The sequence below is a fragment of the Paroedura picta genome, chromosome 13 (genome assembly GCF_049243985.1).
Source record: "Paroedura picta isolate Pp20150507F chromosome 13, Ppicta_v3.0, whole genome shotgun sequence".
Taxonomy (NCBI): Eukaryota; Metazoa; Chordata; class Lepidosauria; order Squamata; family Gekkonidae; genus Paroedura; species Paroedura picta.
The window spans coordinates 38,249,391-38,263,000 of NC_135381.1; the positions used below are offsets into that span (position 1 = coordinate 38,249,391).

The 13,610-nt window shown below is 47.9% G+C and overlaps 1 protein-coding gene and 1 long non-coding RNA gene across 2 annotated transcripts in view; one reads left to right on the plus strand and one right to left on the minus strand.

The window, feature by feature from the left end:
- Positions 1 to 13,610, minus strand: part of SH3BGRL (SH3 domain binding glutamate rich protein like) — a 48,586-nt gene that overhangs the window by 31,581 nt on the left and 3,395 nt on the right. The window lies entirely within an intron of this gene.
- Positions 2,401 to 11,289, plus strand: LOC143822700 (uncharacterized). Its single transcript, XR_013226236.1, has 3 exons — positions 2,401 to 2,824; positions 7,107 to 7,171; positions 10,908 to 11,289. It is a non-coding gene; the product is annotated as an uncharacterized LOC143822700 (long non-coding RNA).

Below are 13,610 nucleotides of genomic sequence, written 5' to 3' on the forward strand. Positions count from 1 at the left end.
CTCTGATTTCCAATAGGTTTATTGGAAACTCCCTCTCTTGTGCTGACCATTTCCCTAGAACATGCCTAGTCTCCAGAGTGGCTCCCCACCCCAACAGACTGGCATCTGTGAATAGGACTAATTCTTATTCACGAAAAAACATCCCTGACCAAGATTCACTGGCTTCAGCCACCACAAGAGGCTGCTCCTTACGGCAGGAGTCAACCTGATTCTGATGTTTGACTTGGCTGTTATTTTCTCCTGAAATGGCCTTAGAAGGGACTGTAAAGGACGCAGGTGGAAATGCCCCCATTGTAATGCTTCCGTGTTTCTACCAGAACTCCCATGAGTTTTGCCAGTGTCATAAGTGAAGTTGATTTTTCTCGTATCACAGCCCCCACCAGATCTCTGGTCTTTTTGATCTTTTTGTTTGGCAAAACCAATTTTCCTTTTTTTTTTTTTTTTTTTTCGTGTTCAACAAAACTCCCAGATGCTCCAAAGCACTGGGTAGGAACCATGGAACTCTCTTCCAGATTGACTAGAAATCCGAATTCCTTCAGAGTGGTAATCACTCTCTCTGTGTGTGATGTTGATTCCTGAGCTGATGACGCTCGGATCAAGAGGTCGTCCGAAAATGATGTATTAACACGCCTGACTGGCGTAATGCCACAAATGGAATTGGACGCCAATCCCCGTTTGATTTTGGCACTGTAAACAGAATTTTCTCTGTTCCTCTGCAGGAACTATTTCTATTGCTCTTATGTTTAGTAGATGTTGGACTGCTTTTAGCAGAGCTTCTCTCTTGAGCCGATTTGCGCTTAATGGGGACACCAGACACCTGTTGGGGTGAATTGCAAAAAATTCTATTTTGTAACCAACCTGAACTATCTCTGCAGCCCATTAGACGGACTGCGCTTCAACCATCTGTAAGGGAACAATGATAAACGACCCCCTACCGGAATCTCCCTGTCTTCTAGGGAGTCATGCTTTATTCTGGGAGGAGTCCCTGTCCGGCTTCTCCTGTCTGTTGAAGCCTTGTCTGCTATATCGGGAGTAACGTCCCCTACGAAGGGAATATCGACTATTCCCCCAGGATCCTCTCCTGTTCTCCCGAAATCTTGGTAGGGTGTTCTGTGATCTGAAAGAAAAGCCTTGAAACTTTCTATCATTACCACGTCTAACAAACTTTGGCATCATTTGCTTTTTATCTCGGGTTTCGATCAAAATTCTATTCAATGCATCCCCGAACAATTTATCTCCCTGAAAGGGGTAGGCAATAACAATGGATTTGGAATGATTGTCTGCAGGCCAGGCCCTCAGCCAAAGACCACGCCTAGCAGCTGCCAAGGACGCAAGTCCCCTGGCTGCAAAAATAACTGCATCCAAAGTAGTATCTGCTAAATAACAAACTGCCTTTAACAGTCGTGATACACCTTCAGTAGACTTCTTGTCTGCTTCAGGAATTAATCTTACCAGCTTTCCAGTCCAGACTATCGAAGCCCTAGCCGTTATGGAAGCTGTGGACGAGGCTCTAATGGCCATAGTTACAGCCTCATGTGCCTTTTTGAGAGAAAAATCTCCTTTTTATCCATCTGGTCTCTAAGGTGACCCTCACCATTCTGAGAAACCAGACCCTGTGACTGCAAGGCCGTGACTGGTGCATCGACCAGAAATGTCTGTAAAACTCTTCCACATAGTCTGAGAGTTTGTAAAAACATTTTTTTTATATATATATATATATAAATGCCAGAAATTGCTTGTTAGCCATAGGTTTTTGCCATTCTGCCTTAATCTTTTTTTTTTTTTTTCCAAAAAACTCAAGCATAGGAAACACCTTTTGTACGACTTCCACAGGAGGAAAAAATTCTTCCTTACCTTTCACTCTAGGCTTCATATCTTTTTCTGGCGGTGCCTCAGCTGCCTCTGGCTGAATAAGGGCTAAAGCCACAATACATTTCTGTAATAAGGGCTAAAGCCACAATACATTTCTGTAATAAATCTTGAAAATCCTCCTCTTTACAAAATCTCTGAGTTGACTCAGGGACCTGAATATCTTCCTCCATCGCCTGTGTCCCCTGTTCTTCATCCATCAAAAACTCACCTTCTGGATCGCTCACAGACGATCCTGAGGACATAGGTAAATTATAGCATATCTTTCTAGCCGCTTTGGTGGGAACGGACTGAGGAACCTGCTCATAGTGAACAGAATGCGATGGGGAATAATATTGAACAGGAGGATGCAGCATCCTAGGCGGTAAAGAAGGCACATTTAAAGCAGACCTCTGCTGATAAAACGAATTCATTTCGTTTCTTAACATACACTTCATAAAATTGAACATTTCAGAGGACATGCCAGCAGGCAGCCCTTCACTCACATTTGCAGGTCTGTCTCCAGAAGAAGTGCCAGGCTATGGGTGTCCCAGAGAGCCAACAGAGGTTTGGGATTCACCTTGTATTATAGAGCTCGTGCAGTCATTTTGGCATTCAGCCACTAGGGGGACTCCTTCCCCCACGTGCAACTCAGAGCTCGGCACATGGCTGCCCTCAAGGCCAAAGCTCCCTGCAGAGCTAATCATGACGCAGTCAGAATTGCCTCCGGAGCTTGTTTGTTTAGGCAGAACGCCTCTGCTAGCCCGTTCACACTTCTCTCCACGCAGCCTTTTGGCTGGTTTGCAAATAGCCTTCCTAGGCTTCTCGGGCTGCTGCTGGGCTGCCACGGTCAGTAAGGTTCCCGATGGAACGCAATCTGCCGGGCCCGTAGCTCCACCGGCAGCTCCATGCGTGCCTGGGAGATCAGACTCCAACAAATAATCATCTTGAAAAACACTTGTTGCCATTCTGAACAGTAAGTAAATTTCCTATTAATCTAACTTTTAAACTTTAAACTCTAACCTGGCAACATTAACTATGAACTGGGAGGGAAAGATACAGAGGAAAAGAAGTAGAAGGATTTTAGTATAGAAATTCCAACTAACAGTCTTAATCTAGCTTCTATAAAAAAAGGTGAAGAGCTAATGCTCACACAACCGCACTCCCTGCAGGCAGGAGAAAAACTGAAGATGAGGGCGGTTCTACCAGGGAGACAGGAAGAGGAAGTAAATTTAAGGCCTGCCTCCCTAGCACCAGCGGTGAGAACCACCCATCAAGGATGGAGTCCTAGAACCAGGGGAGAATTTAGCACCGAGCATGTCCTTGTTCCACATCAGTATAGGAAAGCAAGTTATTTTAATCTCAAGTGACGAAATTGGTGCCCTTCCCTTGCAAAACAGAGCAGCAAGGCTGAACCACGGAAACCACCAGCTTCTGTCTGCTGGGCAGAAACATGATCAGATTTCAAAACCGTGCCTTCCAAGGGCCGCCCCATGCTTGTCTCAAAGCACAAACCGCCACCCAAATCATCACAATCATAACCCCAATTACTGCCTTTCAGGAGAAAGAAACCCTTGGCAGTCTGTGGAACCATGCAAACAATGTCTGGCTTTGACTCGCCTCTGAAACGGCATTCATCTGGTCCAAAGTAAACACCGACAAAGCTTCCCCAGTGGCCAGGGGGCCTGCTTGTAGCCAGGGTTATCCATTAACTGCTGCAGTTCAGCATGGGGAAAGGAACACAGCCACCCTTTGTCTTCTCAGAGTGGCAGCCCCACTGAACACATGGAATTTGGACATAGCCTGCCAGATGCCCCATTTCCCTCTTATTTTTTAAGTACCTAAAGTCACAGCAACCAAGGCGTCCTCTAAAGCAGTGGTTCTCAACCTGGGGGACGGGTTGTGTCTTGAAGACCAGTGGGCAATGAAAATACTGCTCAGTACTATCTGCACCTTAGGGCAGGGGTAGTCAAACTGCGGCCCTCCAGATGTTCATGGACTACAATTCCCAGGAGCCCCTGCCAGTGAATGCTGGCAGGGGCTCCTGGGAATTGTAGTCCATGGACATCTGGAGGGCTGCAGTTTGACTACCCCTGGTTTAAGGCTTTAGGATGTTGGTAAGTGACAAAAAATTTAAGGGGAGGGAGACAGAAGGAAAAATGAGCAATTTAGTAATGCATAATACCTCCTTAGGAATTGCCGTCATGAATACAATGATTTTGAGATGAGACATCCAAGTAGAAGGATCAGTTTAGGCAGATGGTGCTCCAGAATGCTCACTGGTAGAGAGGCAAAGCTTAGGGCAAGGGTAGTCAAACTGCGGCCCTCCAGATGTCCATGGACTACAATTCCCAGGAGCCCCTGCCAGCGAATGCTGGCAGGGGCTCCTGAGAATTGTAGTCCATGGACATCTGGAGGGCCGCAGTTTGACTACCCCTGCCTTAGGGGGTCAAACGACCCTTTCACAGGGGCCGCAGCAGGGTGAGCAGCTTGGCCGGGGGGGGCGCCATCCACACAACAGCCTTGCATGGTAGATCGAGATAGAGCGTTTGTCTGTCTGGAGAAGCGGAAAAGAGTGAGATCAGCATGGTGAGACAAGAGGCAGAACTGAACTGAGAAAAAAACAATTTATATACAATCATGAAAAATGGATCTTCACGCCATTGGTCAGTTTCGGTTTAATTTCTGTAAAAGAATGCATCATTTTATGGTTGGGGGTCACCACAACTTGAGGAACTGTATTAAAGGGACCCAGCATTAGGAAGTTTGAGAACCACTGCTCTAAAGCAGCGGTCCCCAACCCGCAGTCCGGAGGCTGGTACCGATCCATAGATCACTCAGTACCGGGCCGTGGCTCCTCCTCGTCCTCCTCCCCAGCTGCTGCCTTGGGGGCTGCCCTGCCACTCTGCCGCCAGCTCAGTTTGGTGCTCTCCAGCGGCCGCCAGGGCTGGGGCTCCCCCTCGGTGTGACACTGCGCAGCTGCTGCTGGCAGCACCCCCTAGTAGGCGGCAGGAAGTCAGAGGCGCCAGCGGGAAAGCAAGCTGAGCAGGGGCTCAGGCTGCAGCGTCCCTTGGCAAAAGACTACCCCCCACACATGGGTCTCAATAAAATTGTCAAGCGTTTACTGGTCCCCGGTGATAAAAAGGTTGGGGACCGCTGCTCTAAAGCACTGACATTAAAGAAGGCAGGCAGCCAGAGCCCCAAATGCACACCTGTGTCCATGAAGAGACTCATTCTGCAATTGTTACACACATGCCCAAAACTCCAGGGTGAGCACAGATTTCGGTTGCTCGAGAACAAGGGAGGAAGGATGACCCGGGAAACTACAGGCCAGTGAGTCTGACCTCTGTTGTGGGGAAGATAATGGAGCAGATATTAAAGGGCGCGATCTGCAAACATCTGGAGGACAATTTGGTGATCCAAGGAAGTCAGCATGGATTTGTCTCCAACCGGTCCTGTCAGACCAACCTGGTTTCCTTCTTTGACCAAGTAACAGGTTTGCTGGATCGTGGAAATTCAGTTGATGTAGTTTACTTGGATTTTAGTAAAGCTTTTGATAAGGTTCCCCATGATGCTCTGATGGATAAATTGAAGGACTGCAATCTGGATTTTCAGATAGTTAGGTGGATAGAGAATTGGTTAGAGAACCGCACTCAAAGAGGTGTTGTCAATGGTGTTTCATCAGGCTGGAGGGAGGTGAGTAGCAGGGTACCTCAGGGCTTGGTGCTCGGCCCGGTACTTTTAAACATATTTATTCTAGATCAGTGATCCCCAACCTGTGGGCTACGGACCACATGTGGTCCTTCAACTAATTGGAGGTGGGCCCCCGAAGGATGCCTTCTCATGAGTTAAAATTTCCATGAAAATAAAATGTTCCTTATGTTCATTGTTGTGGCATGTCTGTATCTTATTTTGAAGGGATGTTTAAACATTACCATAGCGATCAGAGAGCGTTAGGGCAGTGGTTGAGAGTAGAGGAGTAAACTACCCCCCCCCCGACTGGGCCTCAGTAAAAGGCGGTGAGTGGTCCCCCGTGAGTGGTCCCCGGTGATAAAAAGGTTGGGGACCACTGATCTAGATGAAGGGGTGGGGAGACTACTCATCAGGTTTGCAGATGACACCAGATTGGGAGGACTGGCAAATACTCCAGAAGATAGAGACAGAGTTCAACAAGATCTGAACACAATGGAAAAATGGGCAAATGAGGTAATTGTAAAGTTCTGCATCTTGGTCAGAAAAATGAAAAGCATGCCTACTGGATGGGGGATACGCTTCTAGGTAACACTGTGTGTGAACGAGACCTTGGGGTACTTGTGGATTATAAGCTAAACATGAGCAGGCAGTGTGATGCAGCGGTAAAAAAGGCAAGTGCCATTTTGGGCTGTATCAACAGGGGCATCACATCAAAATCACAAGATGTCATAGTCCCATTGTATACGGCACTGGTCAGACCATACCTGGAGTACTGTGTGCAGTTCTGGAGGCCTCACTTCAAGAAGGATGTAGATAAAATTGAAAGGGTACAGAGGAGAGCGACGAGGATGATCTGGGGCCAAGGGACCAAGCCCTATGAAGATAGGTTGAGGGACTTGGGAATGTTCAGCCTGGAGAAAAGGAGGTTGAGAGGGGATATGATAGCCCTCTTTACGTATTTGAAAGGTTGTCATTTGGAGGAGGGCAGGATGCTGTTCCCGTTGGCTGCAGAGGAAAGGGCACGCAGTAATGGGTTTAAACTACAAGTACAATCATATAGGCTAGATATCAGGGGGAAAATTTTCACAGTCAGAGTGGTTCAGTAGTGGAATAGGCTGCCTAAGGAGGTGGTGAGCTCCCCCTCACTGGCAGTCTTCAAGCAAAGGTTGGATACACACTTTTCTTGGATGCTTAGGGCTGATCCTGCGTTGAGCAGCGGGTTGGACTAGATGGCCTGTATGGCCCCTTCCAACTCTATGATTCTATGAGAACACCAAGTTTGACTCCAACCCCTGTGTCTTGAAGACCATTGGGCACTGAAAATACTGCTCAGTACCATCTGCACCTCTATCCCTCATGTGCTAGCTGTGCATGAGGGCACTCTGTCCGCAGAAACAATCTCACAACAGAAATTGAGTCTAGACCACCTCCTTGCTGATGCAATAGTGTGCTTGCATGCCCACCCCAACAATATCCCTGCACAGAACCTGTTTATTCTTGGAGATCACAGGCATCCAGCACTTTCCTCCAGATCCCCCCCCTTTTTTTTTTTTTTGTTGTTACAGATCTGGAATATTCTTCATATCAGATGTTCCTAGAACTTTGGGAGGAGTATTGTGAAGGAAAGCAGGTTGGTTCTACCTTGGCCCGTGATAAGAAATCCCAAGGAATGTTCATAATTTATACCGAAGCAGAAGTCATATTTGGGGCAAGGGCACGGTGTTCTTCTCCCACCACCCCGCATTTTTAAAAGTGTAGTACACACACTTCTTTGTCTGCAGAAGGCAAAATGAATCCATTCAAGTGAGAGAATGTAACTCACAGACTGGGGGGGGGGGGGGGGGGGGAGACAAGCCTACCTTATTTGGAGGGGAAATATTATTCAATAGCTCCCAGACCTTGGCAGGCTGTCAAAGACGGATGGGAAATCAAGAGTCTCCCTCATCCAGGCTAAATGTTTTGTCACACTCACAGAAAGGATTTAGCTCTGTGCACTCACCTGCAAAACCAGGCAGTCTTCATCAATGCCCAGGAGAGAATTCATGTAAGAGGACACAGCCAGAAAAATACTAGAACTACGATTTACCAAACCAGAGGATAACAGAAATCCTATTGGCTCCAGAAGCTGGGAGGGGGGAGGGGGGCAATGGAGTTCTTACTTCCAGGTCCCACTTAAAGGACAGGACCCCAGGGAGACATACAGCTCAACTGAAGAACTTAGGCCTGTGCTACCAGCTAGCAAAGGTTAAAAGATGAAGGACTTCCAAGAGAAGATCTGCAAAAGATTTTGTTTGCTTTAAACAGAGAGAACACTCTGGCCATAAGATCTAGAAACATCAGTCTTTGAAAAATCTCATTCATTTCACAGGTCAGTGAGAACAACCGTATCAATTTCTACACAGCCCTGAGTTTAATTACAATAACACTGATGATACTGAGATTAGTGAAACAGCATTTAAATGTACTGGATTTCAACACGGCTGTTAGTTTCTTAGCAATTTAAAAAAAAATACCTCCATCGGGCATCTGAAAATATTTGTTTCTCTCCAAAAGCTGTCTGCTATGTATCTCTGTGTTGTACGCCAATTTTTGAGCAACGGATGTTTTGAATGATAAAGTATTGACCTAACCTATATGTTCAGATATATCTGAGTTATTACAGAAATGGCAGAATAGGGTAAGGAGGAATTATTGCATATGAATGCATAGGAATTATTGCTTTCAGATGCTTAGGGCTGATCCTGCATTGAGCAGGGGGTTGGACTAGATGGCCTGTATGGCCCCTTCCAACACCATAACCTCAAAGGAGGACCCACAGCTTAATGGCAGATCACATGCAGAAGGTCCCAGATGTAACTCTTTTAGCAAAACCTATTAAAGAATCCCTGGAAAGATCTTCCTCTGCCTGAGACTAATCAGAATAGACAATACCAAATGAGATGATTCAACGGTCTGGTTTGGAGTAAGGAAGTTTCAGATGGTAACAGGCATGCTCTAAAAACACTCCAAGAAGATTTCAGAAACTAAAGAGCTACTTATTCCATTTAATATTTCTGGTAAGGGCTAGGAGGAGGAGCTGGTCTCATGGCTTGTGCCACTCAACACCCACCCCTAAGTGCCTCCTCCTCCAACTGGCTTGCCTGTCTGTCTAGCGGCCAGCCAATCGCCTTCCGTCCCCCACCCCTGACCACTCCCTCCTCCTTCCACTTCCTTCCAGCAGATCCCTGCTGCATCAGAGCTGCCCCTGCTGATGAGTTCCCATTTCAGGGGCCTCCAGCCTGCAGCTTTTCCAGGTCCTGGGGGGAGGGAGAGCCCATCTGTAGAGTTCTTCCACCCACCCCTACCCCCAGTCTAGTGCCCACTGTATTCCTGAATGCAACGGGCTTTGTCCCTAGTAGTGTATAATGCAAAAAAGGCAAGAGTCAATAACTCAAGAATGTGGGCCTCGCTAACAAATGATACCATTATGGAGTCCAAAAAGGAAGCTGTCATCGACATGGTAGCTTTTGTAATTTCATAGGATAGCCTAAGGTGTAATAAGATTTAAGAGGTAGAGATGTAATATCCCCAGTATTTGACTGGGAAAGTGACTGTACACAAGACCCTAGAGGCATTAAGTGATTTCATGAAACACAACACAATTTACCAAGTACCAGCTTGATCCCATTGCATTTCCACCACATGTTCCTAAGAATAAGGATTAGGAGCTCTGCAAATACTTATTTCGGCAAAAACAGCCTACCTAACAAAACCTCCTTACCTGTCTGACCCTTAAAGGAAATCTGCTCCTCATGGGATGAGGCCTAGCCTATTAAAGTTTTGGGAAAACAAGAAGTGACTCACACCACACCCAGTGTAAAAAAGCCAGCCCTAGCACTGAAAAAACTCTGACCTTGGCAAGACAATTATTGAGACAAGGACAGCCACCGTTTGCCAAATTCCCTGAGCCATACATTCATTATTAATATAATCATTGTTCTGTTGGAATTTTGGAGTCTTTGATGCCATTTCATTGTGCCAAGTACTCAGGCAGAAAAAGCAAAATACCCAGGTGCACATCTACTGCGTAGTAACACATAGAACAAAAACGTAAAAAAAAACATTGCTAGTGGCAGACAGAGTTTAAAGGGGCCAGGACAATCCCTAAACAAAATTTTAAGAGTGGTACAAATGCTTGTTGCTACAATGGCTGGGTTGTTGTTTAGTTTGTCTCCTAGCTTCCTGCACACTCTGCTCAATCACTGAACAGCACTTTGCACTGCACTGAGAGAGACTTTGAGGGCTGCACAAAAACACCATCAGCACTCAAGTTTAGCAATGTCAGGAAAAGGATCTAGTGCAGGAGAAGGGAATCTGTTGTGGATACCAGGAAAGCATAACCTGAGCAGCTGCCCCCTGCCAGGTTCCTTTTCAGCTATTGCAAACAAGAACTGTTCAGTGAATTCAGGAGACACGATACCAGTGGCTGGCTAGACTCGTAGTCAGTATCTGAAGCCAAGAAAATTGTGTGACAAAAACAATATAAGTTTGGTCACTATACAATCGATAACAACCTCAACAGCAACAATTGAAAGTCTGATCACTGTTAACGTTAAATTTCCAGTCACTACCCCACAGATTGCCTGCAATGAGATTAATGGGCGTATCAGAACGGGAGGGGGTTTTGGGGTCCCAACAGATGCTGTCACTGACCTCAGCCTTGCAGAAGAGCTCCCTTTTGCAGGCCCTGTAGAACTGTTCTAGCTCCAACAAGGCCCAGATCTGCTCCAGGAGCTCATTCCACCAGGTGGGGGCCAGGACACACCTGGCCCAGGATAAGGCCAAACACGCTTCCATGTAGCCGCAAGGTCTGGCACAAATTGAACACAAATTGCCCCTCTACCCATTGGGGTAATAAATTTGGGCTGGTGGGCAGGGTGGGTGGGATGGCAGCAGCCAAATGGGAGAAGATACCTGGCTGCTTCTCCTCCCTGGGGGATTTTCTAAACGGAGAGGAGTAATCTTGTGACACAACAGGGAATCCATCCCAAACGTTATTTATTCGGTAAGAACCCTCCAAAGACAACAGAGGTGATTTTGAGTGGGTGCAGGCCTCAATGAGTTCATGCATGGATATCTGCCGCCATCAAAACAGGCAACACTTTACAAGTGAACACACAAGTAAGTCAGATCCTGATCCCAAAGAGCATCCATCTCAATTTAGATGCAGGGGGAGTGGAGACGAAGACACAGCGCAGGCATAGGAGAGAGACTAATACGGCAAATGCAGTCATGGATTTAAGCTTCATTTCAGCTGGGGGCAGGCCTGAGGGCCTGTAGCCAAAAATCTCTGCTGGAGCAGATGCTTTGTTGTTGTTTTTTTTTAGAAGAAGAGATGCAGAAGCATTTTGCTCCTCCATTCCTGCCTGTCCTTTTGGGTCAAATGTTAGCAACCATTTCTGCTGAGAAAAGGCGGCCAGATCTTGATCACCTTCTTCCTCAAGACACTTCCTCAATGTGGAAACCGGTTATGTTGACCACTACAGCCAACTATTAAAATAGCCTGCCAGTAACCGCCTCCGGCCACACCATGAAAAAAGTTTCCACTCTATCATGTTTTCTGAATGCGATACTGAATATGGCAGTTAGGCAGCAGATTCAGGAGACCTTCAGATGTGCACTCCCAGTTCTGCGTGCGTGTTGGATGCAGCGTCTTATCTGTACAAACTCTTTGCTTGTCTGAAATGACCCCCACACACGCACACACAATTTCACATGTGGCCGGCTGATGGCTTGGAATTCGCACCCCTTTGCCAAGGAGATTCTATAGAGACCCCTCTGAATGACCTCCCTTCTTGTGTTGTCCCATGCATTTGGGAGAACATCTGGAAGGCATATTGGCATGAGCTCCTTTAGACAGAGACATGTAGAGCTCTATGGGTGTTTCCTATAGACCAGTGGTCCCCAACCTTTTTCCGACTGGGGACCGGCAGGGCAACTGCCCCACCTGCACAGCGCGCATGCACGCCCACGCAGTGCGCATGCGCGGCCGGGCCGCACATGCGCGATGCGCGGCGCTGATTCCCTCTCCCCCCCCTCCCGCAGTAAGAAGCTTCCCAGGCCGCAAGCTTGTGGCCGGGGGAAGTTTTTTACTGCGGGGGGGGGGCGGGGAGAGGGAACCGTGGCCCGGCGCCCTGGCCTTCGCGGCCCGACACCGGGCCACAGACCGCAGGTTGGGGACCACTGCTATAGACCCTTCCCAGCCACGTGGATTGCTCAATGACCTCTGTGGGTGTCAAGCAGCGCAATCCCCATCTGTTCAGAGACTGCTGGATTCCAACGTCACCACATTTTTGGCCAGATGCTCCTCCTGCAAAGGCTGCAAAGTGCCTTTCTGCATGGGAGGAAGGCAGGCTTATTGCACAAGCGGGAAGCAGAAACCGCTTCTCTTGTGGTCCATGAGTCACCGCCCCAGCCAGCCGTTGCTGTGTAGCTTATTCAGAAAACATTTTCACGGGGCACTAGAAGAGACAGGAAGATTCTGAGCAACGTTTCGCCGTCCGCTTTTGAATAAATTGCATTGCCAAGAAAAGGGAGAAAGCAGTGCATTTTAAAAGCATTTCCCTTTGGCTACTTTTCTCATACCTCACTATTAATTACAAGGTTATTCATACAAGAGTCACCCCCCCCCCCATTTTAAAGCCAAGGCCTTTGGCATGCATGCCAAGCATAAGACCCATTTAATTATGCTAACAACAGCCGGTCATTGTGTAGAATCCGTACGCTGGTGGGAAATACAGGTGCTCCTCGGGGTTAATTGCATGGTGCAGGGAGGGAAAAGCATCCTCTGCCCCCCATAACTGTTCCAGGAAAGGCAAGAGTTGTCAGGGGTACAGTGCCTGGAGAGTGGAGGCCTAACTGCTCTCTAACCCTCCTTAGACAGTATCATCAATTGAAACAGATTGTAATTAGCCTAGAACAGGGGTAGTCAAACTACGGCCCTCCAGATGTCCATGGACTACAATTCCCAGGAGCCCCTGCCAGCATTCGCTGGCAGGGGCTCCTGGGAATTGTAGTCCATGGACATCTGGAGGGCCGCAGTTTGACTACCCCAGGCCTAGAAGAAAGAAGCGAAAAACAAGGGGGGGGGAGGCAGTGTAATGGTTCAGGGGTAGTCAACCCGTGGTCTTCCAGATGTCCATGGACTACAATTCCCAGGAGCCCTTGCCAGTGTTTGCTGGCAGGGGCTCATGGGAATTGTAGTCCATGGACACCTGGAGGACCACGGGTTGACTATCCCTGTAATGGTTCATCTGATCATACACAGGATACCTCAACCTTGAGTAACCCCCCCCCCCCAATCTTTGTGCTTCCTGAGTTTAGGGGGCAGAGTATCCCGGGAAGAAGCACATTTTAACCCCACTGCCTTTGGGGGGGGAGTGGGGATTTCACTGGGACCAGACCGCATATGGCCTTGAAGGTGATTACCAAAACCTTTAGCCTGATCCCGAATTCAACTGGCAGCCACTGTGGTTGGGTGCTCTGGGGCCCCGTAGGGCGCTAGTAATTTGGCTTGGGGAAGGTGGGAGAATGACAGCTGAGCTACTCTCCTGACCTGAGCCTCCATTGAGAGGGAGGTGTCCAGGATCACGCCCAAGTTCCTGGTGGAGTGAGCCACTGAGAGCTATACCCCATCTAGGGTGGACAGGAACGCTTCCTCGCATGGTCCTTTCCTGCCTGGCAACAGGACCTCCGTCTTTGAAGGATTGAGCTTCAGATAACTCTGCTTGAGCCACCTTGTCACTGCTTCCAGACAGCTGGCTAATGCTTCTGGGGGAGAGTCAGGGTGGCCATCCATCAGGAGGAAGGGCTGGGTGTCATCTGCATATTGCTGACATTCCAGCCCAAACTTCTGTACCAGTTGGGCAAGATGGTGCATGAAGATATGAAGATATTGGAAAAAAACTGTGAGATGTCAGCAGCTTGATGATCTCTCTCCTATGGCTACCCTCTGCCTGAGACGCTGGAGGAATGAGATCAGCCACTGAAAAGCTTATGATCAATTGTGTTGAACACGGCTGAGATCTAGT